At 49.7% G+C, this 24,491-nt stretch overlaps 1 protein-coding gene and 1 long non-coding RNA gene across 2 annotated transcripts in view; one reads left to right on the top strand and one right to left on the bottom strand.

Moving 5' to 3' along the window:
- SCHIP1 (schwannomin interacting protein 1) overlaps nucleotides 1-24,491 on the bottom strand; it is a 93,258-nt gene that overhangs the window by 44,118 nt on the left and 24,649 nt on the right. The window lies entirely within an intron of this gene.
- LOC128792756 (uncharacterized) lies at nucleotides 12,909-23,471 on the top strand. The gene is made up of 5 exons (XR_008432544.1): nucleotides 12,909-13,653; nucleotides 15,977-16,100; nucleotides 16,232-16,320; nucleotides 19,604-19,729; nucleotides 21,788-23,471. It is a non-coding gene; the product is annotated as an uncharacterized LOC128792756 (long non-coding RNA).

Genomic DNA, 24,491 nt, shown 5'->3' with positions numbered 1-24,491 from the left:
AATTGTCAGGAATTCCAGAGGGATGGGAGGGAGAAGGGAACATCTGCAGCAGTTAACTCTGGGACTGCTGAGCTGCTCATCCCGGGGGAGAGGAGGGGAGAGGAGGGGAGGAGGGGTCTCCTGTGCCAGGTCCGACTCCTCATCCCCCTCCGATGGAGCGTGGAGAGGCATCCCGGCAGCCCTGGGAATACCAAATCCCACCAACGTGAGACAGGACAAACATTGGGAATAGGGCACGGACTGGGGCTGAGGGATTTCAGTGTCCCGGAGCCATCCCCTCTTCTCCCTGTGGGGTGGGAATCACAGGCTCCTGGAAAGCTTTGGGCTGGAAAGGAACTTCAAACTCATCTTGTCCCTGTCCCAGGCTGCTCCAAGTCCTGTCCAGCCCGGCCTTGGGCACTGCCAGGGATCCAGGGGCAGCCACAGCTGCTCTGGGAATTCCATCCCAGCCCCTCCTCCGCCTCTGAGGGAGGAATTCCTTCCCAGGATCCCTGAGGCAGTGGGAAGCCATTCCCCCTTGCTCTGCCCTGCTTAAAAATCCCTCTCCAGCTTTTCTGTAGGAGACTTCGACCCCCAGGCAGGGCTTTGGAGGATAAAGGGGCCGGGATACACCGGGAATATCACAGGGTTTATTTGGGATTAACCTTTCCCTTGAGGTGTCTCCTCTGGGTGCTCAGCCTGGATTATCCCAATTTTCTCTCCTGACCCCCAGGAGCAGCTGAATCCCTCCCTGTTCTCAGCTGATCCCTGCTTCCCTCCCAGGCTGCCTGGTGGCTGAAACTCCAGAAAATCAGGAACTGCAAAGTGCAGTGTTAAAAATAATCCCAGCAAATGGCAGGAAGGAGCAAAATCCTGGAGATGAATTACATGGGGAAAAGGTTTCACCACAAGGTTGGGAGGGGGTGGCATTTGACACAGTTTGGGTGGTGCAATTCTTTATTTGGGGCTGGTTTAACGTCACCACCAGCCTCAAAAAGGGATTTTTTTTGCTGAGCCAAGGAGGAGCTGCCTCACTGCTCCCAGGCTGCACTCACTGAGCGGGGACAGTTTGATTTATAGGATCTTCCCTGGGGAAGTTTCTTCCCTTCATCACCACGAGTGCACTGATCAGGTTTTGTGGAGGACAAGAGCGCTTCCCTCTCCCTGAATTTCCCCGTGTGGAATGGCATGAAACGAGTGCCAGGCACTTCCCAATCCCAGTTTTCCCGTTTTAGTGGGATAAAGCTGCTTCAGCCTTCATTCAAGTCATGCTTTAAGGTGCCAGTCCTTGCAGATCCCTCCCTGCTGCCCTGTCCTCAGACAAATTTGTTGTATTACAAGGTTTAACTCATCACACACGTGATTTTTCCAAGCTTCCCTTTCTTTCCCCCACTGCAGACTGAGTCAATAATTTGTAACCTCGTAGTAAACCCTCCTCACTTCTAATTATACACAGGGAACATATTTCTGCTCGACCTGCTCAGGAAGGAGCCAGCTCTTGCTGTTCCAAACACAAATGGCACTTCTCTCTTCCACAAACCCTTTTCCAACACCATGGAAAACTTGGGGTTTGTAGGAACTTTTAAGGGTGTGAACACAAACCCTTGGAGAGGAAAGATTCTGTTTTACAGCCCTTTTATTCAGTGCAAAGGAAGTTTAATACAAACAAGGCTTGTGGGGTTGATTCTGAGGCAGAAATATATCACAAAAATCAGATTTTTTTATTCTTTTCCTGGTGTTGGTTTCAAAGGCAGTTTGCTGATTATCATAAGCTTTAAATTGACACGATTTTTCTATTTTGGCACTGCTGTAACCCCATTCTAAAATGGATTTCTTGTGTTCTCTCCTGCTAAATTGCAGAAGTTTTTGGGTCAGAGAAGGAGGAAATCAGGGACGTCACAACCACCCTTAAAACACCATAAATGCCTAAATATGGGAACATTTCTGCCAGCTGGGTCTTTATCCCAACAGCCCCACATCCCCCCAGAGCTCCCAAATCGTGTTTTTACTTTAAAAACTGGGGTTTGGGGTTTTTGCCTTGAACTGACTCCCACTGGCCCTAGCCAGGTGGGATTTGCCAGGGAAATGCTGCTGGGATGAAAACATCCCCGGGATAAAGCAGGGAAGGGAAGTTTCCTCTGAACACAGAGGATTTCCCTTTCCTGAAGGGAAAAGGACTGCACTGAGATCAGGGCACGGTTCCTTTTCCTGCTCCAAGCCCTCTGTGAGCATTCCTGGGTTTTGTTGATTCCATGGGCAGGAAAAAAAAACTGTCAGAGTTCCCTTGGGATAGGGGAAGGTGCCCCTGCCCAGGGGATTGGAACTGGATGAGCTTTGAGGTCCTTTCCAACCCAAACCATTCTGGAATTCTCTGATTTGATGATTCTGGGATAAATACTCTGGCAGAGGGGAATATTCTACAGTTTATCCATGCAGAAAAGTTGTCTCCTCTTCAGAAATCCCAATAACACCCTGCAGTCCCTGTGCACTTCCATTATCCCAGTCCCTGCCTTTGGGGTCAGGAGCACTGGGATGCCCAATCCTTTGGGATCAGGAGCACTGGGATGCCCAATCCCTGCCTTTGGGATGAGGAGCACTGGAATGCCCAATCCTTTGGGGTCAGGAGCACTGGGATGCCCAATCCTTTGGGATCAGGAGCACTGGGATGCCCAATCCTTTGGGGTCAGGAGCACTGGGATGCCCAGTCCTTTGGGATCAGGAGCACTGGGATGCCCAATCCCTGCCTTTGGGATGAGGAGCACTGGGATGCCCAATCCTTTGGGGTCAGGAGCACTGGGATGCCCAATCCTTTGGGATCAGGAGCACTGGGATGCCCAATCCTTTGGGATCAGGAGCACTGGGATGCCCAATCCTTTGGGGTCAGGAGCACTGGGATGCCCAATCCCTGCCTTTGGGGTCAGGAGCACTGGGATGCCCAATCCTTTGGGATCAGGAGCACTGGGATGCACAATTCTTTGGGGTCAGGAGCACTGGGATGCCCAATCCTTTGGGATCAGGAGCACTGGGATGCACAATCCTTTGGGATCAGGAGCACTGGGATGCCCAATCCCTGCCTTTGGGATCAGGAGCACTGGGATTCCCAATCCTTTGGGATCAGGAGCACTGGGATGCCCAATCCTTTGGGGTCAGGAGCACTGGGATGCCCAGTCCTTTGGGATCAGGAGCACTGGGATGCCCAATCCTTTGGGATCAGGAGCACTGGGATGCCCAATCCCTGCCTTTGGGGTCAGGAGCACTGGGATGCCCAATCCTTTGGGATCAGGAGCACTGGGATGCCCAATCCTTTGGGATCAGGAGCACTGGGATGCCCAATCCTTTGGGGTCAGGAGCACTGGGATGCCCAGTCCTTTGGGATCAGGAGCACTGGGATGCCCAATCCTTTGGGATCAGGAGCACTGGGATGCCCAATCCCTGCCTTTGGGATCAGGAGCACTGGGATGCCCAATCCCTGCCTTTGGGATGAGGAGCACTGGAATGCCCAATCCTTTGGGATGAGGAGCACTGGGATGCCCAATCCTTTGGGATGAGGAGCACTGGGATGCCCAATCCTTTGGGGTCAGGAGCACTGGGATGCCCAATCCTTTGGGGTCAGGAGCACTGGGATGCCCAATCCCTGCCTTTGGGTTCAGGAGCACTGGGATGCTCCCCCACCCCAGGTTTTCCAGCCCTGTGCATCCCTGAGACTCCATCACCAAATCAAACCCCACCCCTGAAACGCCAAATTAAGGCTAATTAATTTAAAACTAGGCACGGTGAGGACTCACCTGCAGCTCCTTGCAGGGCAGGGACAGCATCCATGGGGCTGCATTCCCCTCTGGAATGCTGCACCCTCCCTCGGGAAGCTGCAGGGCACAGGGGTGCCGTGGCACGGCATTCCTGGCCTTGTGGCATTGTTCTCCTACCGCTTGGATTTGCAGGTTTAACTCTTTAAATTTAGCAAATTAAATGTAGCCAATTAATCCTTTGCTTAAATTAGAGGGGGAGGGAAATCACAGCAGGACTCTGAGCGATGGCACTGCCACCAAAGCTCTTCTGGTGGCACAGGAGGGGACAGAGGTGCAGGAGGGGGACAAGGGCAGCATCCCAAAATAATCCCTTTTAGGCCAGGCTCAGCATTCTGGGCTCTGGCAGACCCCGTTCTCCAGACTGGGATTTGGTGCTTGCTGGGATGGCTCCACCCCTGCCAGGGCTTCCCTCACTCCCAGAAGTTTTCCCCACATCCTAAAACACCCCCAAAGTCCTCATTGTCCTCTGGAAGAATTGGAGGATGAAAGAGCTGCTCCTGCCCAGACTGGTTTTCCTCTAAATTATTTGCTCTGGGATGAATCCTAAAATCATGGAATGGGTTGGAAAGGACCTTAAAGCTCATCCCGTTCCCTACCCATGGGCAGGGACACTTTCCCCTCTCCCAGGCTGCTCCCAGCCCTGTCCAAGCTGTGCTGAAACAATTCCAGGGATGGAGCTGCTTCCCCTGCCCTGTCCCAGCCCGGAAGCTCAGGAGGGTCAGCAAAATCCTTGGAGTAAACAAAAGGAATCTCCTTATCTGTCCAACAGCCTCTGGAATTCCTTGTAATCATCAAGGCCAGGGAAAAAAAAAAAAAATGCCCTTTAATAAAGTGCTTTGGAAGGCACGTGGGTAAGGAATGCGAGCAGGGAAATAGCTGGAATATTTCAGATGCATGAATCCACAGAGCCCTGCTGAATCTTAATATTTATGTTGCTTCCTCTAAATGCATTAACTCCCGAACCGCAGCGTGTGCACGGAAGCTTTTGCAGCATTTCTCCCCCAAAATTCCTCCCGATCCTTTGGGCAGAGAGGAATCAGCCCCTAAAGGAAATCTCAGCTTAATTAAGGGGTGTGTTAATCACCTTGGGGGCCGCCGGTTGTCACCGGGAGGGGCCGGAGTCCAACAGAAGCGGGGAGGAGCGAGCTCAGCTCCAGCAGAATCCGGGAGGATTCATCCCACCTGCCTGAAGCTGGGAATGTTTGAAGCAAAAACCAAAATCCAGGAATTTCTCCCAAGTTTTTGCTGCATCCTGGACGGTCCAGCTCGCTGCCTGACTTAGGCCTGAGGATTGTACATTTTCTGGGACTGCAAATATTTTACAGCGAATCATTTTTTTTGTCCAAGTCGGCTGAAGGAGAGGCACAGAAAACGGTTTGGAAAAATAAAGTTCGGCTATTCCTCCCACAGTCCGCAAATTAAGGTCACCAGGATGCCCCTCCCTGGCAGCACCGTCTGAGCCCAGCTCTGGCTTGAGTCAGGTTACAGATAATTAATCCCAGCCTAAAGCAGCCAAAGCCTGGAGCGAACCAGGAGAGGGGAAGGTGCAAAAGGAATTCCTGCTTCAAAGGGAGGGATCAAATCCCGCAATCCGCTCCATTTCCAGGGAATTTTGAGCCAGCAGCTGCTGCCGATTGCTGGCTCCCATCAAGGACAATTCTCCTTCGCTGCTTCTGCCCCTCCAGATCCCGTTCCCGTTGCCATCGGGATGCGGTTCAGCTTTGCTTTTCCCGGGTGGTTCCCGAGATCCTCGATCAGCCCTTCCAAGGAGCCATCGGGCCAGCACAGCTCAGCACCCAGGCTCAGAGCAGACTGTTCTGGGTCTAACTCTTGGGGTTTATTCTAAATCTCAGGGCCAGGCCTAAACTCCCCACGCTGCCTTCTCCTCCCCAGTTTTCCTCCCCTTTCTTTGGCAGAGCTGGTGCCGGGTGTGTGGGATGGTCCCTGGGATGCCCCCAGCGCTCCCTGGATGTGTGTGTGTGTTCCCTTGGCTCCCCTCCTGCTTTGGGGGATGAAAAGGTCGGATTTGATGGGCTGGGAGGGCTTTTCCAACCTAAATGATTCTGGGATTCCTTTTTGTTAATTATTCTGGGATTCCTTTTTGTTAATGATTCTGGAATTCCTTTTTGTTAATGATTCTGGGATTCCTTTTTTGTTAATGATTCTGGGATTCTTTTTCCTTCATGATTCTGGGATTCTTTTTTGCTAACGATTCTGGGATTCCTTTTCCTCAATGATTCTGGGATTCCTTTTCCTCAGTGATTCTGGGATTCCAAGAGCTGGTTTGGGGAAGGTATCACTGAGACCCCTGACCCATTTCTGGTGGTCTCCTCGAGCATCTCCCTGCGGTTTTCCCCCAAACCTGGGGTGCTGCATCCATGGGGCAGCCCCGAAGTCACAGAAGCATGGAATTATTTAGGTTGGAAAAGATCTCCAAGATCATCCAACCTGAGCCTGATCCCCACCTTGTCCCCAGCCCAGAGCACTGAGTGCCGCATCCAGGAATTCCTTGGACACCTCCAGGGATGGGGACTCCAAACCTCCCTGGGCAGCCCCTGCCGGTGTTTAACAACCTTTCCACGAGGAAATTCCTGCTGATTCCACCCTGAGCCTGCCCTGGCCCAGCCTGGGGTCGTTCCCTCTCCTCCTGTTCCTGTTCCCTGGGAGCAGAGCCCGATCCCCTCCTGGCAGGAGTTGTGCAGAGCCAGAAGTTCCCCACCCCCCTTTTCTCCAGGCTGATTCCCTTTCCCAGCTGCTCCTCCCAGGATTTGCTCTCTGAGGAAGCCGGAGGAGCAGCACAGGAGCCAGAGAGGCAGCAAAGGGTGGCAGAAGTGCAGCTGCACAGGCACAGATTCCTTTCAGGCACTGCAGAGTGTGGAACAGCCACCTGGCAGGGGGGAATTGCTGCGGAAAGCTTTCCCTCCCCCCTCCCTTGGGATGCAGGCTACGCACGGGGAAAGGCTGGGAAAGCCATCCCTGCTATCACCCCAAGCACTCTGCACCATCCAAAGGCTCTTTCCTGGCTTTTCCCTGCTCGGTTTTCCCAAATACAAGGATGGCCAGAGATTCCTCATGTGCCTCATCAGGAATGTGGCCACCCGGCCCAGGGAAGTATTTTTATACTCATTCATATTCAAAAAAACAGAAATACAACTTCAAAAAAAAAAAAAAAAAACAACCCCAAACTCCTTTATGACACGCAAACCCAGGGGAAAATAAAATCTGTGACTGCAGCAAATGGAGCAGCGAGGAACAAGCTCTGCTCCCTGATGAGGAATTGTGCTTCACCCACAACAGATGCAGCTCTTGATATTTGTTTTCTGCATAAATCTACATTTTAGGCTGAAAGCAACTGCTCAGGCTTTGTCTTGCTCTGTTCCATCCCTCACTGCTCTTTTCAGCTCAGTGCCTCACACAAACCACTCTGGTTTGGGCTTTTCCAGCTCCAAATCCCAGCCAGGGAGTCTCTGGCCACGGAATAACTTTGCTGCGGGTCTGGTGGAGTTCAGGTGTTCCTTTTTCCAGGGTTATCAATTCCTGCCAGCAGGGATGGCCCATCCCAGCCCCAGGGATGGGCAGAGCCCTCAGGGCTTGCAGCACCCAGGGGAACAAGGAGGGAGCAGCTGGAGTGGGTGCAGGATTGGAGCTGGGGATGGGAATTGCTGCAGGACATGGGAATTGCTGCAGGACATGGGAATTGCTGCAGGACACGGGGCTTGTGCTGCAACTTCAGAGAATCCAGGAATGGTTTGGGTTGCAGGGACCTTAAATCCCATCCAGTGCCACCCCTGCCATGGGCAGGGACGCCTCCCACTGTCCCAGGGTGCTGCAAACCCTGTCCAGCCTGGCCTGGGACACTTCTATTCCTGATCCAGGCGCTGCTGAAGTGGGAATTGCTGGGTGCTCTCCCCCCTGGGAGCTGCAGGCAGAGCAGTGTCACTGTCACTGCTCCCCAGTGTCACATGGAGAACACAGCGTCACCGCAGGACACAACAGTTTTGGGCTCTAGGACAACACAGGGACAAGTGGCACATCCAGGGTTACTCCTGGATTCGGGAGAGCTTCCAGGCCTTTAGGCTTTCCCTGGAGCTGTTGGTGCAACAGTCACTCCTTAAGCAGGAATTGTCGCTGTCACCTCTCCCTGGTGCCATGCTGCAGGACACAACGGGATTGGCTCTGTTACTCCTGGAATATTGGTGCCCAGGGAGAGTTCCCAGGTCTTTAGGAATGAGGGGGGCTGTTAGTGCAACAGGCATTATTTAACCAGGAATTGCTGGGGGCAGTGTCACTGTCACCAGTCCCTGGTGTCACAGGGCACAGCAGGATTCCGGTGCCACACAGGGACAATGTGGCATGGATTATTCCTGGATTAGGGAGAGTTTCCAGGTCTTTGGCGGGCTGGGGACTCTTAGTGCCAGCTCAGAGCTGGTAAAGCTCCTCTCCAGAGCTGGGGACAGGGAGCTGGAGCTGGGAAAGGCACCCAGAGGGTACTGCCAGAGCCCAGGGGACATTGGCAGGGCCACCATGTGCTGGGCACACCCAGCACGAGGCACAGTGACAAAAATCCACTCCTTTAACCCCATCCCAGCCCACGGGGCACGGACAGGTCCCTGATTCCAGCCACAAAGGGGATTAGCACCAACAAAGTCCCAGTGTTCCCTGGCGCTCTGTGATGCAGCCAGGAAAAGCATCAGGAGCACGGGGAGAGAGGTTTTTGCTGGAGGAAACTGTTCCCAGAGAGGTTTCCAGATGGGAATTGAAGGGACATTTGGGGTTTTTGGGCTCAGCTGTACCTCCCAGGAGGGCCTGGCTCCCCAGCAGGGCAGACTCAGCTCCCTGCAGCAGTTCCAGGGCAGACTGGATCTGTTAAAACACCCAGCTCAGGAGAGGTGGATTGAATCCAGCCCTCAGGAGCTTTACCAGGTTATTTTCCAGGACCTTTGAAAGGCACAAACTCCACCTCGAGCTGCTGCTCAGCTGCAGAGAGGATGGGTTGGGCATTTCTGATTATTCTTTGTAGGTCCAACATTCCCATTCCTCTGCCAGACAGCCCAGGCAGCAGGGATAAGGCCTGACAGCAGCTTTCCCAGGAATTAAACCTGATCCCACATTATATGGAAGGAAAAACCCAAAGCCAACTCCCCAAACCAACACAGACTACATTATAAATATATTATATATAAAGTCACTTCCAACCACATCCATTCCATGACTCTTCCCATCACTCCATGATTTGCAGCTCATATTGCAGCCAGGGCTTTGGGAATGGCCTCGTGCTGCCAGATTTCCCCCTGGAATGGGAAGCTGGGGGAACAGAAAGTGGAAAATCCTCTTAGCAGGGCTGGTGCAGCTGTGCCAGGCTCCAATTAACAGCGGAGGGTTCGTTATTAATTATGGGAATGAGGGAAAATTGAGGATGTTAGAGCTGGGAGAAGGGAGATGGCCCCAAAAAACTGCCAGGGAGGGGAAAAGGAATGCCTGGAAAGCAGCGCTGGATCAGGGATGGAGGAGGGAGCCCTCCGGCCACCCCGGTGTTGAAAACAAATTCCCGGAACCTCCCAGACCTGGGACACTCCTGAAACCCCAAAGCTGCTTTTCCCTGGAGCCAGAAGATCTGGGAATATCCAAGGTGTTGCTTTTCCCCTGAGAGGGCGCTGGAGTTTAACCTTGCTCTGCCCCCCACAGCAGTCCCTCCCCATCCAGAGTGTCCAACCCTCCACAAAACCCAGCCCAAGGATGAGTCTGGAACCCAGGGAATTGCAGGGAAATGAGCCAAACACACCTTGTCCAAAGCTGTGAGGAACAGATCCCAAACATACCCAGGGGACTGGGGGGGTTCCTGGGGTGGACACCCCTTTCCCAGGCTCTGTGTCCCCAATTCCCATCCCTACGGATGGATTGTGGCCGTGAGGGGCAGCACATCCATGGAGCAACTCCTTCCCTTCCCTTCCCTCCCAGGGCTGGGAATCCACGGCTGGAGCAGCCCCCGGCACCAGGGATCATCCCAAGGGATCCAGGGAGGGATCCCGGATCCAGGGGTGCTCCAGCAGATCCCAGAATTCCTGGACACAACTCCTGCCTGCCTCTCCCTCCCCCCAGCGCATCCATCCCTGAGCTGAAGATGCTGAGTCACAATCCCAGCCCAACATCCCAAATTCCCAGGAAATCCACAGCTCTGCTGGCAGAGTCTCACACAGTTTAAAAACCCTCCTGGAATAATTGTCCATAAAATCCCCAGCCCCACAAAATCCCTTTAGGTCACTCCAAGGAATTTGTCCCCTGCCCTTGATGCCCTTTTTGAGAAACAAAAAGGTAAAATTCATCCAATAAATCAAATTAAGGTTAAAAATAATTACTTAAGTTCCATTAGGATCCCTCCCAGGGATCCAAGATTTGCTGGTGGAGATGTTGCTCCTGCAGAAGAATAAAATCCATGGATATTTTTGGCTACTGAGCTCAGAATGGAGCCTGGGGTGCATTTTGGGGATGTGGAGAATGAGCCAAGACATTTTGTACTATTATTATTATTATTATTATTATTATTATTATTATTATTATATCCTGAGTATCCCTTATTAAAAATAAATGTCTTAATAAATAAATATCTAAATTTCCAATTATATAAACAAACATTAGTTTCTTTCAGATAAATAAGTGCATCAATAAATATCTTAATAAATAAAGAAATGTCTTTAAAAGCAAATAAATATCCAAATAAATAAATCTTTTAATGAGCAATATCTTTGTGAGCTGGTGAGGTGGGTCCAGGCTGAGCTGGGCTCCGGAATCAGAAACCCTGGAGCTCTTCCCTATCCTTCAGCTCCTTCCCCGGTGCCTATAAAATCCTCCTCGTTCCAACGAGGCCCAGGAGGGTTTTTTGGGAATTATTTAAAGGATCTGTCCCCAGACTGTGCCTCGCAGAGGGCACTGAGGTGCAGACGAGCGGCAGAGCAGAGCTCAGGCTGCAGGCAGCCCATTTCAGGTACTCACATTCATCTTCCACTCCCGGCTCCTTTCAGGGCATTTTGGGGGAAATCCCAGGGATTGGGATGTCGGGATCCCGAGCCCAGCTAGGGCTGCGCTCCCCCCTTCCCCTTCCCGCTGCCCATTCCTCTGGGATTCGCCCGTGGAGTTGAAAAATCCTCTTCGAATTCCTCTGGCATCCGCGATTCCAGCTGAACTCGGCGTCCCGCTGACGGAGCCGCTTCCAAAAGAATCTCCCAAAATCCAGACGGCTCCTGGAGTCGCCTTGACCCTCGGGATGGAGCGAGATCTCGTCCCGAGGAAAGCGGGATGCTGCTCTCTCCAAAAAATCCTCCCCTTCACAAGCCTCGACCTTGCCAGGGAAATCCTGTCTGCCTTGAATTATTCATCCTCTTCCCGTGCTGCTCCAGCAGACAATTCCGAGCATTAATATGCCATGACTTTTTATCCTTTTGGGGTTATTTTCCTGCCCGCTTCCAAACTCACGCCATGCGTGAGGTGTTCAGCAGCATTCCCGGGATTTCCCAGATCAAATCGGCGTCTCCAGCCCCTCGCACGCCCTTCCCGGTGGGAATGAGCACGGGAACAGCTCGGGGAACAGGGAGAGCAGGGCTGCTGCTCCTGGCAGCACTTCCCAGCCTGCCTGGCCATGGAATGCAGGGGAGGCGTCCAGCTCCGCAAGGAAAACCCCGGAGCAAGGAAAATCCGTGCTGGGAATTCCAGGAAAAACCGTGGGATTATCCTTTTTAAGGAATGCTGGTGGTGTTGAGGGTGGTGGCCAGGCCGGGCTCTGCTCGCCATGGTGCCAGCTGGGTGCATCCCACCGGGATTTGTCCCTGGAATTTCGCCCTTTGCGGCAATTCCAGACCTGCTCCAAGGTCTGGAAATGGATTAAAGTGTCCAGAGGATCCCTGTTCCTTCCTCATGGAGACCAGTCAGAATCTGGGGTGCCTGAAGCAGCTCCACCGTGGCCAAACCCCAAAATCCGCTCTTCTCCATGGAAAACCCCTTTCCGTTGGAAGTGAGCTCATCACTAACGCTTCCCTCTGCTCAAATCAGCGCTGGAAAAGTTGGAATTCCTGCCCTGTTAGCTGAATAAATGACATTCCAGCAGTAGGGAACTCCAGCCAATGAATTCCCAGCCTCGACTCCTTGTATTTGTTATCCCTCGGATTATTTTCCATATTTAAGGTGGGCTTGTTGCTACCCTGGGATGTGTCTGAGAGGAGAAGGGTGAAGGGTATCCCGAGCCATTCCAGCATGGAATTCCCAAGCTCCTGCAGCTCCAGTTTTTCCAAAATAGGAACAGACCGATTCCAACAAAATCCCCCTTTTCACGGATTTTGGAAAGAAGAGAATATAGGAAATATTTTCCCTATGGGAAAAGAGAACATGAAGCTACACTTTGGGATGGGCTGTCCTTGGCTGGAGCAGGAGCCAGCTCTGGGATTGGGAACTCTCAGAATTTAGTGGGATTCGAAAATCCCTGATTCCACCTGGGGAAAAAAAAAATCCCTAAATCCAGCATTGCTGGGAGCTGCATTCTGATCCACCTAGAGGGTGCCGCGTTCCACTGCGGGGAACTGCGAGGAGCTCTTTTAAAAACGGGAAATTAACCCAAACGAGGCAAACGTCGCGTCTGAGAACCCTTTATTGGTAACGAAATAAAACCAAAATAAAAAAGATTTACCCTACTAAAGAGAGTTAGAAAAGACAGAGCAAGGGGCAGAAAGATAGGAGGGAGAAATAGAGAGGAGACAGAGGGAAAAGAGGGCATTAAAATAAATAAAAAGGAGTTAGCCTACTAAAGAGGGTTAGAAAAGACAGGGCAAGGGGGAGAAAGATAGGAGGGAGAAATAGAGAGGAGACAGAGGGAAAGGAGGGCGTTAAAAACCAAAATAGAAAGGAGTTACCCTACTAAAGAGGGATAGAAAAGATAGAGCAAGGAGGAAGAAGATGAGAGGGAGAGAGAGAGGAGGCAGAGGGAAAAGAGGGCGATACCAGCGGCGGTCGGGGAACGCCGGCCGTGTCCCTGGGCCGGGGCTGTGCTCGCTGCCTGCCGGGGATGGCTCCTGAGGCGATGGACACTCGGTGAGGGGACACTCGAGGGGACACAGGAGGGCCAGCAGCCCGGACAGAGTGTGGGCAGTGCCCTGGCTCGGAGGCGGGCAGGGTTGGACACTAAGGGCGCGGGCAGGGAGCAGGGACGAAGCAGGAGGGAGGACAGCCGTGAGGGAGAACCGGGACAGCCGTGAGGGAGAGCCGGGACAGCTGTGAGGGAGAGCCGGGACAGCCGTGAGGGAGAGCCGGGACAGCCGTGAGGGAGAGCCGGGACAGCCGTGAGGGAGAGCTGGGAAAGCCGTGAGGGAGAGCCGGGAAAGCCGTGAGGGAGAGCTGGGACAAACAGCCGTGAGGGAGAGCCGGGACAGCCGTGAGGGAGAGCTGGGACAAACAGCCGTGAGGGAGAGCCGGGACAGCCGTGAGGGAGAGCTGGGACAGCCGTGAGGGAGAGCCGGGACAGCCGTGAGGGAGAGCCGGGACAGCCGTGAGGGAGAGCTGGGACAGCCGTGAGGGAAAGCTGGGACAAACAGCCGTGAGGGAGAGCCGGGACAGACAGCCGTGAGGGAGAGCCGGGACAGACAGCCGTGAGGGAGAGCCGGGACAGCCGTGAGGGAAAGCTGGGACAGACAGCCGTGAGGGAGAGCCGGGACAGCCGTGAGGGAGAGCCGGGACAGCCGTGAGGGAGAGCTGGGACAGCCGTGAGGGAGAGCCGGGACAAACAGCCGTGAGGGAGAGCCGGGACAGCCGTGAGGAAAAGTCGGGAGAGCCGTGAAGGGTAGAAGAGCCCGAAGGCAGGCCGGACAAAACACGGGCTGGGGCCAGGGTAAAAGGGACAAAACACGGGCCAGGGCAAAAGGGATAAAGCACGGGCCAAGGCAAAAGGGACAAAATATGGGCTGGGGCAAAAGGGATAAAACGCGGGCTGGGCCCGGGGTAAAAGGGACAAAACACGGGCCGGGGCCAGGGCAAAAAGCGTAACACTCAAACACCCCCAGAAAGACAAAAGCATACGCTCCGAAAGCCCCAGAGTCGAAAAGTAAAAGGCACAAGACCCCAAAAGCCCACCCTTAAAAAGCCAGTTGGAAAAGCCCCCGCGGTTTGTGACGCAGTTACTTTTCTGCCCCAGGCTCCTCCCAAATCCGGCAGCAGAGCTTTGGTAGGGACCTTTCCCATCTGGTGACAATGTCACCTGCAGGTGACAGTGTCCCCGCTGTCCCCTGCTGCTGTCCCTGCAGGTGACAGTGTCCCCGGGGTCCCCTGCTGCTGTCCCTGCAGGTGACAGTGTCCCCGGGGTCCCCTGCTGCTGTCCCTACAGGTGACAGTGTCCCCGCTGTCCCCTGCTGCTGTCCCTGCAGGTGACAGTGTCCCCGCTGTCCCCTGCTGCTGTCCCTGCAGGTGACAGTGTCCCCGCTGTCCCCTGCTGCTGTCCCTACAGGTGACAGTGTCCCCGCTGTCCCCTGCTGCTGTCCCTGCAGGTGACAGTGTCCCCGCTGTCCCCTGCTGCTGTCCCTGCAGGTGACAGTGTCCCCGCTGTCCCCTGCTGCTGTCCCTACAGGTGACAGTGTCCCCTGCTGCTGTCCCTACAGGTGACAGTGTCCCCGCTGTCCCCTGCTGCTGTCCCTGCAGGTGACAGTGTCCCCGCTGTCCCCTGCTGCTGTCCCTACAGGTGACAGTGTCCCCTGCTGCTGTCCCTGCAGGTGACAGTGTCCCTGCTGTCCCCTGCTGCTGTCCCTGCAGGTGACAGTGTCCTCACTGTCCCCTCTTGCTGTCCCTACAGGTGACAGTGTCCCCGCTGTCCCCTGCTGCTGTCCCTGCAGGTGACAGTGTCCTCACTGTCCCCTCTTGCTGTCCCTGCAGGTGACAGTGTCCCTGCTGTCCCCTGCTGCTGTCCCTGCAGGTGACAGTGTCCTCACTGTCCCCTCTTGCTGTCCCTGCAGGTGACAGTGTCCCTGCTGTCCCCTGCTGCTGTCCCTGCAGGTGACAGTGTCCCCGCTGTCCCCTGCTGCTGTCCCTGCAGGTGACAATGTCCCCGCTGTCCCCTGCTGCTGTCCCTGCAGGTGACAGTGTCCCCACTGTCCCCTGCTGCCACCCGGCCCTGTGGGACATGAGCAGCCTGCCAGGCACAGTGTCCCCACAGACACGGCCTTCCTCCAGCTCCTCCTCACCTCTGCAGCCCCTTCCCCACAGGCCTCTGACAGCCAGGGCTGGAAAAATCCGAAATAAAAGTAAATTGGCCCCTCACGAGGGGATTAAAGGGGGCTGTGGGAGTGGGACCTTGTGTTCTGTCCATGCAAATCTGCTTCTCTTCTCTCAGATCTTCCCCCTCTTTAGCCAGGACCAGTTTGTCACTGACTCCCTCAGAATTAATTAATTAATGAACTGTTCATTATGTGCTACAACTCCAGGCACGGACAATTCCTTGGGTCCCTTAATCCTCCCTTTCCAATAGGGGATTAGGGTTTTCCCTAATGGGTTTCTGCTAATTCCTTATGAGATTGGAGCACAAACAAACAAATCCCTGATTCCACCTTCCTCTTGCCATTCCCACCCTGTGAACACATCCCTTGGAAAAGGACAGGAAAAGGGGCAATGGCTTCACAGTGCCAGAGGGATGGATGGGACATTGGGAAGGAATTTCTCCCTGTGGGGCTGGAATGGATTTTCCCAAGGATGCCCCAATGCCTGGAAGTGTCCAAGGCCAGGTTGGAGCACCCTGGGATAGTGGGAGGTGTCACAGAAATGTAGAGATCATCCAAGAAAAAATGGGAATGTTTCTAGCAGCAACAAAATTGCAGGAAGCTCAAAAATGGGGATTCATTGCCAAGCACCAACCCTTGAAATCTGTCCATGAACTTCTCCTTTCCACAGGCTCTATGGATGGTGGGAAAAAGCAGGAAAATTTTCCCCTTTCTCCAAGTCAAACCACAAATAAAGCAATCCCAACCAATATTCCAACCCTTTCAACCCTGTTCCATTCTGCCTTTTAAATTCCAACTTGCCATAATTCACTTTTCCATAGTAAAGCTGGGAAACCTCACCCCCGTGGGAGGGACAGAGAGGTAATTCCCTTAAAGGTTATTCCCTTAAATAACCTGTCCTGACTTTTAAAATTCCCTTTCTAAACAGATTAATCTGTTTCTTAACAGATTAAAAGGAGCTGTGAAGGTTCCAGCAGCAGCTGTTGGGATGTTCTGCATCCTGACAGGAAATCCAGGCTGACACTTGGAGCAGGAGAATCCCAGGAGAGATGTCCTCAGTGCCCTCCTTTAGGTAAATTTTAATTTTTTCACGGATCAGCACAGCTGGAAAACAGGCACAAAGTACTCCCTGCAAGTCTCCCCCAGAAAAAAAAATATTAAAATAAAAACATATTCATTTTCCATCGTTTTCTCCCATTGCAGCTCCTCAGGGATGTGTTAACCCTCTGGGGATTCCTCCCAGGAAGAGCCACAAGGCAAAAAATTCCTTCAAGGCTTAAAGAAAAAAACAGGTGAGGAATGTTCAAGAGAGAATTTTTCATTTTCAAGGATTAAATTATGCCCAGCTCAAACAAAACCAAGGAAAATAAATCCCAGGAAAAAGGGAATAAATCCCAGGATTTGGCATTCTAGGTCCATCTGCTGTTGGAAATATGGAAAGATCATCAAGATATTTTGGCTGTAAAATACCTCCAGCAGGGGCAGATAGGGGAAAACCTCCTGAGCAAAGCTGGAGTGAAAAACACACAGAGAGAACGGAGGAAAGTGCAAAAAATGGGGTGAAAATCATTAAAAAGGGGGGGAAACCCAAAAAATAGTGGCGGTGATGGCACAGAAGGCAAAAATTGGAGGGAAAAGCGCCCAAAAAATGAGATTAAAGGGAAGAAATTGAGCAGACAGGAAAAAAAGGCCTGGGAAAGGTGGAGCACAGTGACAGGAAAAATACAGCAAAAAGGGGACAAAAATGCACCAAAAAGTTGGGAAAATAGTGCAAAAAGTGGAAAAAATACAACAAAAAGGGGAAGAAATACACGAAGAAGTTAAAAAAAATACAACTTTATGTTAAAAACTGAATTTATTTCCCACCTGGGCAGTGGTGGAGCCTGTGCAGGGCAGGATCAGCCTCGTTCCCTTTCCCTGAATCCCTACTTGGAAAAAAGAGATTCCAGAGCAAGTGAGGCCATTAATTATTAATTAGCAGGGGAGAATTCAAATTGGAATGAAACCTTGGATGATTTAAAATAAACCTAAAGAAGAGCTGAGCTGCAGAGGGGGAGGGATGGCTCTGGAAAAGCTGGGAAGAGCCGCTCCAGAGGGATAAATAATTCACAGGGCTTTTCATTTATTCAGCTTTCTTTACTTTCCTAATGTTCCAGAGAGGGAGGGAGGGAGGCAAGGATGGGGATGAGGGGCTCAGGCAGGAGAGGAGGGAATGTGCAGAGCCCAGCAATCCCTGTCTGCAATTCCAGCGTTTCAGCACACATTTCAATCCCTATTTTACATTAAAAATGGGATTTTATATCCACTGATGTCCACGAGGTGGCTGAAATTAGCCCTCAGTAAATAATTTACTCCTGGAGCCACGGGGATGTTCCTCTCCTGGTGTCTCTGGAATGAGCACTGGGTATTCCCAACCTCCTGCTCCAGGTTCCTGAGCCTGGAATACCATGGAGTGATGGGATAGCTCCAGGTTCCTGAGCCTGGAATACCATGGAGTGATGGGATAGCTCCAGGTTCCTGAGCCTGGAATACCATGGAGTGATGGGATAGCTCCAGGTTCCTGAGCCTGGAATACCATGGAGTGATGGGATAGCTCCAGGTTCCTGAGCCTGGAATATCATGGAGTGATGGGTTAGGAAGAGCTCCAGGCTCTCCCTGTTTTGGAGAGGATGTGGGAGCACAGGAGCAGAAGGAATGTGGAGAGCCCAGCAGAGCTGCTCCTTTCCCTCTGCTGCAATCCCAACCTCTCAGCACACGTTTCAATCCCTATTTGACACCAAAAGTGGGATTTTATCTTCATTTATGAGGTGGTTGAAATCAGCCCTCAGTAATTAATTTATTCCTGGAGCCGCAGGGCTGTGTTTTCCTGGTGCCTCTGGAATGAAGGTGGGATATTCCCAACCTCCTGCTCCTAATTTATTCCCCATCCCGTATTTATTTCTCAGGCTCCCCGATCGGGAGGAAACAAGTGATTAGCGCTGATGGGAGGCTAATCAAGAGATTATCAGTGAGGACAATAAAATCAGCGCTGGGAGACAAAAGAAATCCCTCCTGGAAATGCAAATTCCGGCTGGGACAACAATCGGATTTTGGGCTCCGGCAAAGGGATAAATTTGGATTGGGGAGGGGGGCTCAGGTGAGCTCAGAAAAGCGGAGTCAGCTTTAATTCCAGGAGTTAATTTGCATTTTTGCGGTGACATCACTCGGCAGCGGTGACACAGCACAATTAGAGATTTATTCATGGATTTGGGAGAACTCTTCACTTCCCGGAGTGTGGTTTTATGGACGAGTGGGATGGGAATGACGGAGCTGAACCCCGGAGCAAAGGGAAGGTTTGGAATTCACCCCGGCTGGGATTTTCCCAGGGGCTGGAGGAAAACCAGCACCGGGCAATGCTCAGGGACCACAGGTGCCATGGAGCCATTCCCAAAGCAGGAATTGCTCGTGGAAAACAAACCACTCCTCAGAAACCATCCCCAAGGCACATTCCCTGCAGGATTTCCTGAAGGGCCTCACGGCAGCGCCCCAAATTCCCTTTGCTCTGTGCCACCAGGGCAGCTCTGGTCCCAAATCCCGCTCCCTAAGGACAAATCCAGCTGGGAAGAAGCAATTCCTGGCTTTGAAAATGAGGATTTTTAGCACCAATAATCCCTTTGTGTCATTTTCTGCATTTCAGGTCAGGGAATTGAAGGGCTGAGTGAAATTGGTGGAGACCAGAACCAAAAAGACCCCTCCCAGCTTTGATCCGAGGCCAACCCTCAGCATTAAAACTGCAAATTGATCCCAAAAGTTCTTAACTGGGGTGACACATTTTAAAGTCTTAAATTATTTTTAATTTAAAAATTGAAAAATTTAAATATTTTTTTAAGATTTATTTAAATTTTTAAACATTTAATTGTTTTGAAATTTCTTTTTGATTTTTAACTTTTTTTAAAACTTTGTTTTATTTTCCATCACATAAACATTGCTAACCTCTGTTACAAGAACAAATCCATGGACACCTCGAGGGTGCTCCAATCCCACACCTGGACACAGCTGGGTTGGGATAAATAAAAATCAAGGATTTCAAGGCTCCTCTCATCCCATTGCTCCCAGCCCAGGAATAACAGCACCAGGATTAATTCCCCTCCCAGGAAACAGAGTAAGAAATCCAATGGCAGCACAAACTGGATCCCAAAATATGAGGTGGCAGTAGCAGAGAATTTAATGAAGAATGAAGAACTTTTCATAACAGCATTGCTGAATGTCTTTTTTATCACTGAAGAGGGGGAAAATCCCAATTTTCTTTGCTGGTTTCCATTTCTCCAACTCCTGTCAGTCAAAATAGTGAGGGGCACAGAAACTTTTCAAATGAGATCTGGCAGATTGGTGGGAAAATACATTTATTTGAGTTCCGCACTTTTTCCTTGATACTGTTCCTGGGAAGAGGATTTGCAGCTGGATTTGCAGCTTCCCAGTGTCAATCTTTTCTAGGAATTGTTAATAAAAGTCAGATCTCCTGGGGGCAGAGGGTGGGGTTGTTGTCTAATGTTTCAAATCTAGAATATTGTAATAATCCCTCATTAATTCCATCAGCTCCCTGACAGACAACTGCTGGATAATTGAAGGGGAAAGGATTTAAAGGAGGATCCTGATTTAACACCCAACTTCCATCCCAGTGAAATCACAACCCCGGGAAGAAAATTCATCTGAAAATTAAAGGTAAATGCCAATGCAAATGTCTTAACCCTCCATATAAATATATTCACTCTTCCTCCCCCCTTTTTTTATTTTTTGGTAGGTTTATAAAAAATAGGTTAAAATAGGTTTATCAACCTATATTTGTTTGGTTTTTTTTTTAATGTTGATCCAGGTATTCATATTTTTAGGCTATTTTAAATATTCCATCTACAATTCTCTCATTCATTTAGAAGTGAAGCAGAGCTGAGTATTGCAGGCATTAATTAAGATTTCTATTTTAGCTTTTATTATTCATTGTGGACAAAAGCCACTGCAGGGGATTGTTGTGTCCCCACCTCTGGTTTTTAACTGTCTCTTTGGGATTCCTGTTGGTTTGGAAGGAGCAGGGAATGGATGAATTGAGAAGGAATGCAGGAATCTGGATCCATGCAGGGCCTGATCAGGTTGTTATAGGCTCATTTGTTGAATAAATCTGTGATAAGAGATAAGAGCATCACAGCAAATAAACATCTGCCCACAAAGGTTAAACTTCAGGCTGCCTCGTTTGGAGAAAATCATTGTTTTCCTAAAATAAACAACCCATTAAAAGTGGGAAATAGCAGAATAATTCCTGGAGGAGCCTCCATAGCTCTCCTGAGGCTGATCTGCATTGGCAGCCAGGGGAGCATGGCCCCTTAATGGACAATTTAAATGCATAACAGCTCCAATAAACTCCTTAAAGGGTGTCCCCACATTCCTTATGTTGACTCCCCAGAAAATCCTGCATAACTCACAGGCCTTTAAAGCAGGAGGAAATATTGTCCTGGCTGTCTCAGGCTGGGCCATCCCCAGCTCTGCCCTGAAAGACAGGATGGATTGTGTGGAAGGCAAAACTCAAATTCCCCTTTCCTTCCACAGGGCCCTGTTTCAAACAAACCTAAAAAAAAAAACTTATTTAAAAAACTCAAAACTATTTCTGTGACCATGTCAGCTCCACCAGAATAAAGCAACAGCAACCTGCAGTGATGGGGAAAAATGCAAAGTTTGGGACAGCATCTATGAGAGGAAAATCTTCATATTTTGGGAGAAAATGCCTTGGGAGCAGCTCCTATTTGTCTGATTGTGTGAAGGCCACCCAAAATTGAACAGTTTGGGTGTCCAAGCTCTCCTGAACACCAGGACATTTAAATTTCAGATTGTCCACAACCAATTCAGTTTTTCCTGATCTAATTGTCCAAATTTCCCTGAGGGTGTAAATCAATCTGTCAGGTTAATTAGGTTCTAGATTAATTTATTTAATTTCTCCACAGTTCTTGTGTTGAGGTAACAATTATTTGAGATTTAGCAGCACCTTCAAGTATTTGATCTCTCCCAGTCTTTCCCCACTGGGATTTTGCTCTGCACAAATTTGGGCTCTCAGAAAGTTGTGGCTGAAATGCCCAATTTTCTCCTGGAAAATTAAAAAGTAGGCCCTGGCTTTGCTCAGGAGCAAGACTTGAGGTGAATTAACTTTCACTTCATGTTTTGATGGATGCTTAATGAACCCAGCATTGTTCAGCTGGAAATCTTGGAGCTATTTTTCATCCCAAACCTCTCCTGAGCAGAGCCTTTTGACAGGTTATTAAGATTTTAGTGTCACTGTGGAAACATTTTCCCAGGCATCTCGGCTGTGATCAGGAGAGGTTCTCTGCTCCTTCTCCATCTGCTGATCTCCCAAACCAGCTACATTTAAAAACCCAGGTGGGTTTTTTTTGTTGCTTTTTTGGGGTTTTTTTTGGGGGGTTTTTTTTGGTTTTTTTTTTTTGCTTTTTTGCTTTTTTTTTTTTTTTTAATATTTAATAAGCAACAATTTCCAATCCTGGATTCTTCATCCTAATGACCACGCAAAGCTTTCCCACCATTTAACAGAGGTGCTGAAGGGGAGGAAGTTGAGTTATCAGTCAGTGGGAAAAGTCAGGCTGCTCTGATAAATCCCCAAATCATGGAGGCAGGGAGAGACTCATTTAGGGCCTGATGCCACAGCATCCCTGTGCCAAGGGATCCAGGAGGTGGGATGCAGATGGATACCAGATGGATACTGGATATTTGTGTTGTGCACAGGTCCATCCAGCCTTTATGGAACAGGAAAACATCTGGATCATGCAATTATAAATTACTTCATATATGGAAATATTTATATTAGGATACAGCTACGTTTACCATTTACATCAAGGTGAATTCCCAAAACCTCAGGTAATTTCTGTGTTTAAGTGAAATTCCACAGGAATTCAATTGATCTCCAGCACTGATTTAACCAAGGAAATAAATTATTGGGACACCTTTCCCATCCCTGGGAGTGTCCAAGGCCAGCCTGGACAGGGCTTGGAGCACCCTGGGAGAGTGGAAGGTGTCCCTGCCCATGGCATGGGGTGGGATGGGATTTAAGGTCCCTCCCCACCCAAATCTTCCTGGAATTCTAGGAAAACACAGGAGGAGCAAAAAAGCCAAGGCATTGGGAGTTCACTTTTACACATCCAAGTTTCTGACATGGATCAATCCAGAATGTCCAGCCCTGCAGCCAAACCAGTGCTGGAGTTACAAACACAGCTCATTCCCACTGGTTTGGCTGCTCCATGACTGGAGAAGACACTAAAATAAACTGTTGAAAGGAAAACACTCCATCAACCTAGCTCATGCTCAAGTTCATGTTCAGCCCTAATTAAGTGGGAAAACCCCAACATCAGGTTATGCTAAAAATTACTTTTAATTCAACTTTTAAAAAAAATTGATTTAATTAAAATTTATACTTGCACATTAAAAAATATCCCTCTTGGAAGTGCCCCAGTTTGGGAGTAAACCCAGATTTACCTGAATTAAACCTGGCCCAACCTTATTTGTTCTGTCACACTCTAAGCAAGACTCTTCTCCAACCTTCCCTCTCTTTATGCTCCTACTGCTGCAGTAAAACATTTACTGAGGCTCATGTATCCCAAAAGAAATTCCATGAGTTTTTAGGACCTTTTCCACCATTGGCATCAACCCTTCCAGCAGACAAAGTTCCACTGTGTGGCAAAGGCTGGGAACAAAGGACAGTGGTGCTGTAAAAAGCCAAATAAAGCCCTTCAGTGCTGCTGGAAAATGCATCCATTGACAGCCAGGAGCTCTGCAATTCCTTTTTCATGGAGAGAGGAGTCAGTGACAGCCTCTCATTTCTTTGCCATGATTATCTCATGGTGGGCACAGCCTTTAATAAATGAAATAATTCTCTTCTTGTGTCAAAGAGCAGGGTTTAAAATGAAAGCATGGAGAAGATAAATCCCCAAAACAAGGACAGCTGAAAGGACATTGCCACGGAAGGTCTGAGTTTATGCTCTGAGGGAAATTGAGTGGGAACATTTGGAATTAAAATATCTCCCCGCTGGAAAAAAAAATGAGAATATTCTTAATTTTCTGGATCATTAAACTCCTCCTGGAAAAAGAGTTAAGGAACTCTGGGATATTTTTACAGCATCAAGGGTTTGGGGATTTCTGATGATGTGAGAGTCAGGCTCAGATTTGCAGGGAATCAGTGCCCTCCCAAAGATTTCTCCATGAGGGAGCAAGAATCCTTAGGGAAAGATCACAATCCAGGCACAAAGTTGTCCAATTCCCTTTCTTTTGGGACAAGGAGCAGCAGAGGATCTGTTCCATCCAAAGGGAATAAAGGAGTTCCTGCAAATGGATTTAACAAAGAAGTGTATCAAGGTTAAAGGCATGGAATGGGAAATGGGATATGGAAAAGGCAGACTGGGATTTGTGGTTGCAAGTTCCAAGCTCCTCTGAGCCTCAGTCTTGTCCTAGAGGAGACTGAGGGCTCAGTCAATGGTCTGGGTTTTTTTTTCCCCTAGAAATGGGAAGGGACAGACAAAGGTCCAGCCCTGCCCTACAGCCACCCATGGAATTCCAGCCCACAAAGCAAATTTAGAATGATTTTGGAAGAAAATCCAGGAAATATTTGGCTGTCAGGAAGAGAAACATCAAAGTGGGCCCCAAATGGGCAAGAAGCCACAGCAGGATTCCCAGTCTTGGGAGGGACACCAAGGCCAGAATTTCACGGAATCACAGAGTCCTTAAGGTTTGAAAAGACCCCCCAAGATCAAGTCCAACCATCAACCCACGTTCACCACTAAATAACATCCTCAAGTGCCACATCCACACATTTTTGGAACACTTCCAGGAATGGTGACTCCATGAATCCACCTCGTGCCTGGGCAGCCTCTTTTCATTTTTCTGCATCCCAAAAAACACAGCTCTAGATTAAAAATACTGAATTCTCCACGGCACTTCCATATTCCCTTTCCATTTCCTTCAAGGTAGAAAATCTGCTCCTGAAATTTGGCTTCAAGATTTTATATTTAAGTTTGCATCCCAATTTTGCAAAATTAAACACAGGAGACAAGATAAATCCCTGGCATTCTGGGAAGCACAGCAGGTTTTTACAAGAGAGGGGGAAACAGGCACTGCAGTGTTCATAAATAGCATGAATTCAGCACGGGAAATATTATGACATCTTCATCTAATTTACATAATTTACATAAAAATAAAATTACAGGGGAATATTAAATTCCTGCATGCAAAACCTTCTCTTCCTTTCCCTCCCTGAATGAGATTCTCCTTTTGCTTCTCAGCGGATTTTATCCAATAGCTGGGATTTCTGGACACTGACATAATCAAATCTAACAATAATTTGATTTTCTTCTGAGCTCCTCAGAGCACCAAAGCAATTTTGTTATTCTGAAGATGTTTGAAAGCATCTTTATTGATGCTTATAAATGTCTTTAAAGCT

The sequence above is a fragment of the Vidua chalybeata genome, chromosome 10 (genome assembly GCF_026979565.1).
Source record: "Vidua chalybeata isolate OUT-0048 chromosome 10, bVidCha1 merged haplotype, whole genome shotgun sequence".
Taxonomy (NCBI): domain Eukaryota; kingdom Metazoa; phylum Chordata; class Aves; order Passeriformes; family Viduidae; genus Vidua; species Vidua chalybeata.
The sequence above is the reverse complement of the archived record's forward strand: the minus strand, read 5'-3'. Positions and strand labels throughout refer to the sequence as shown.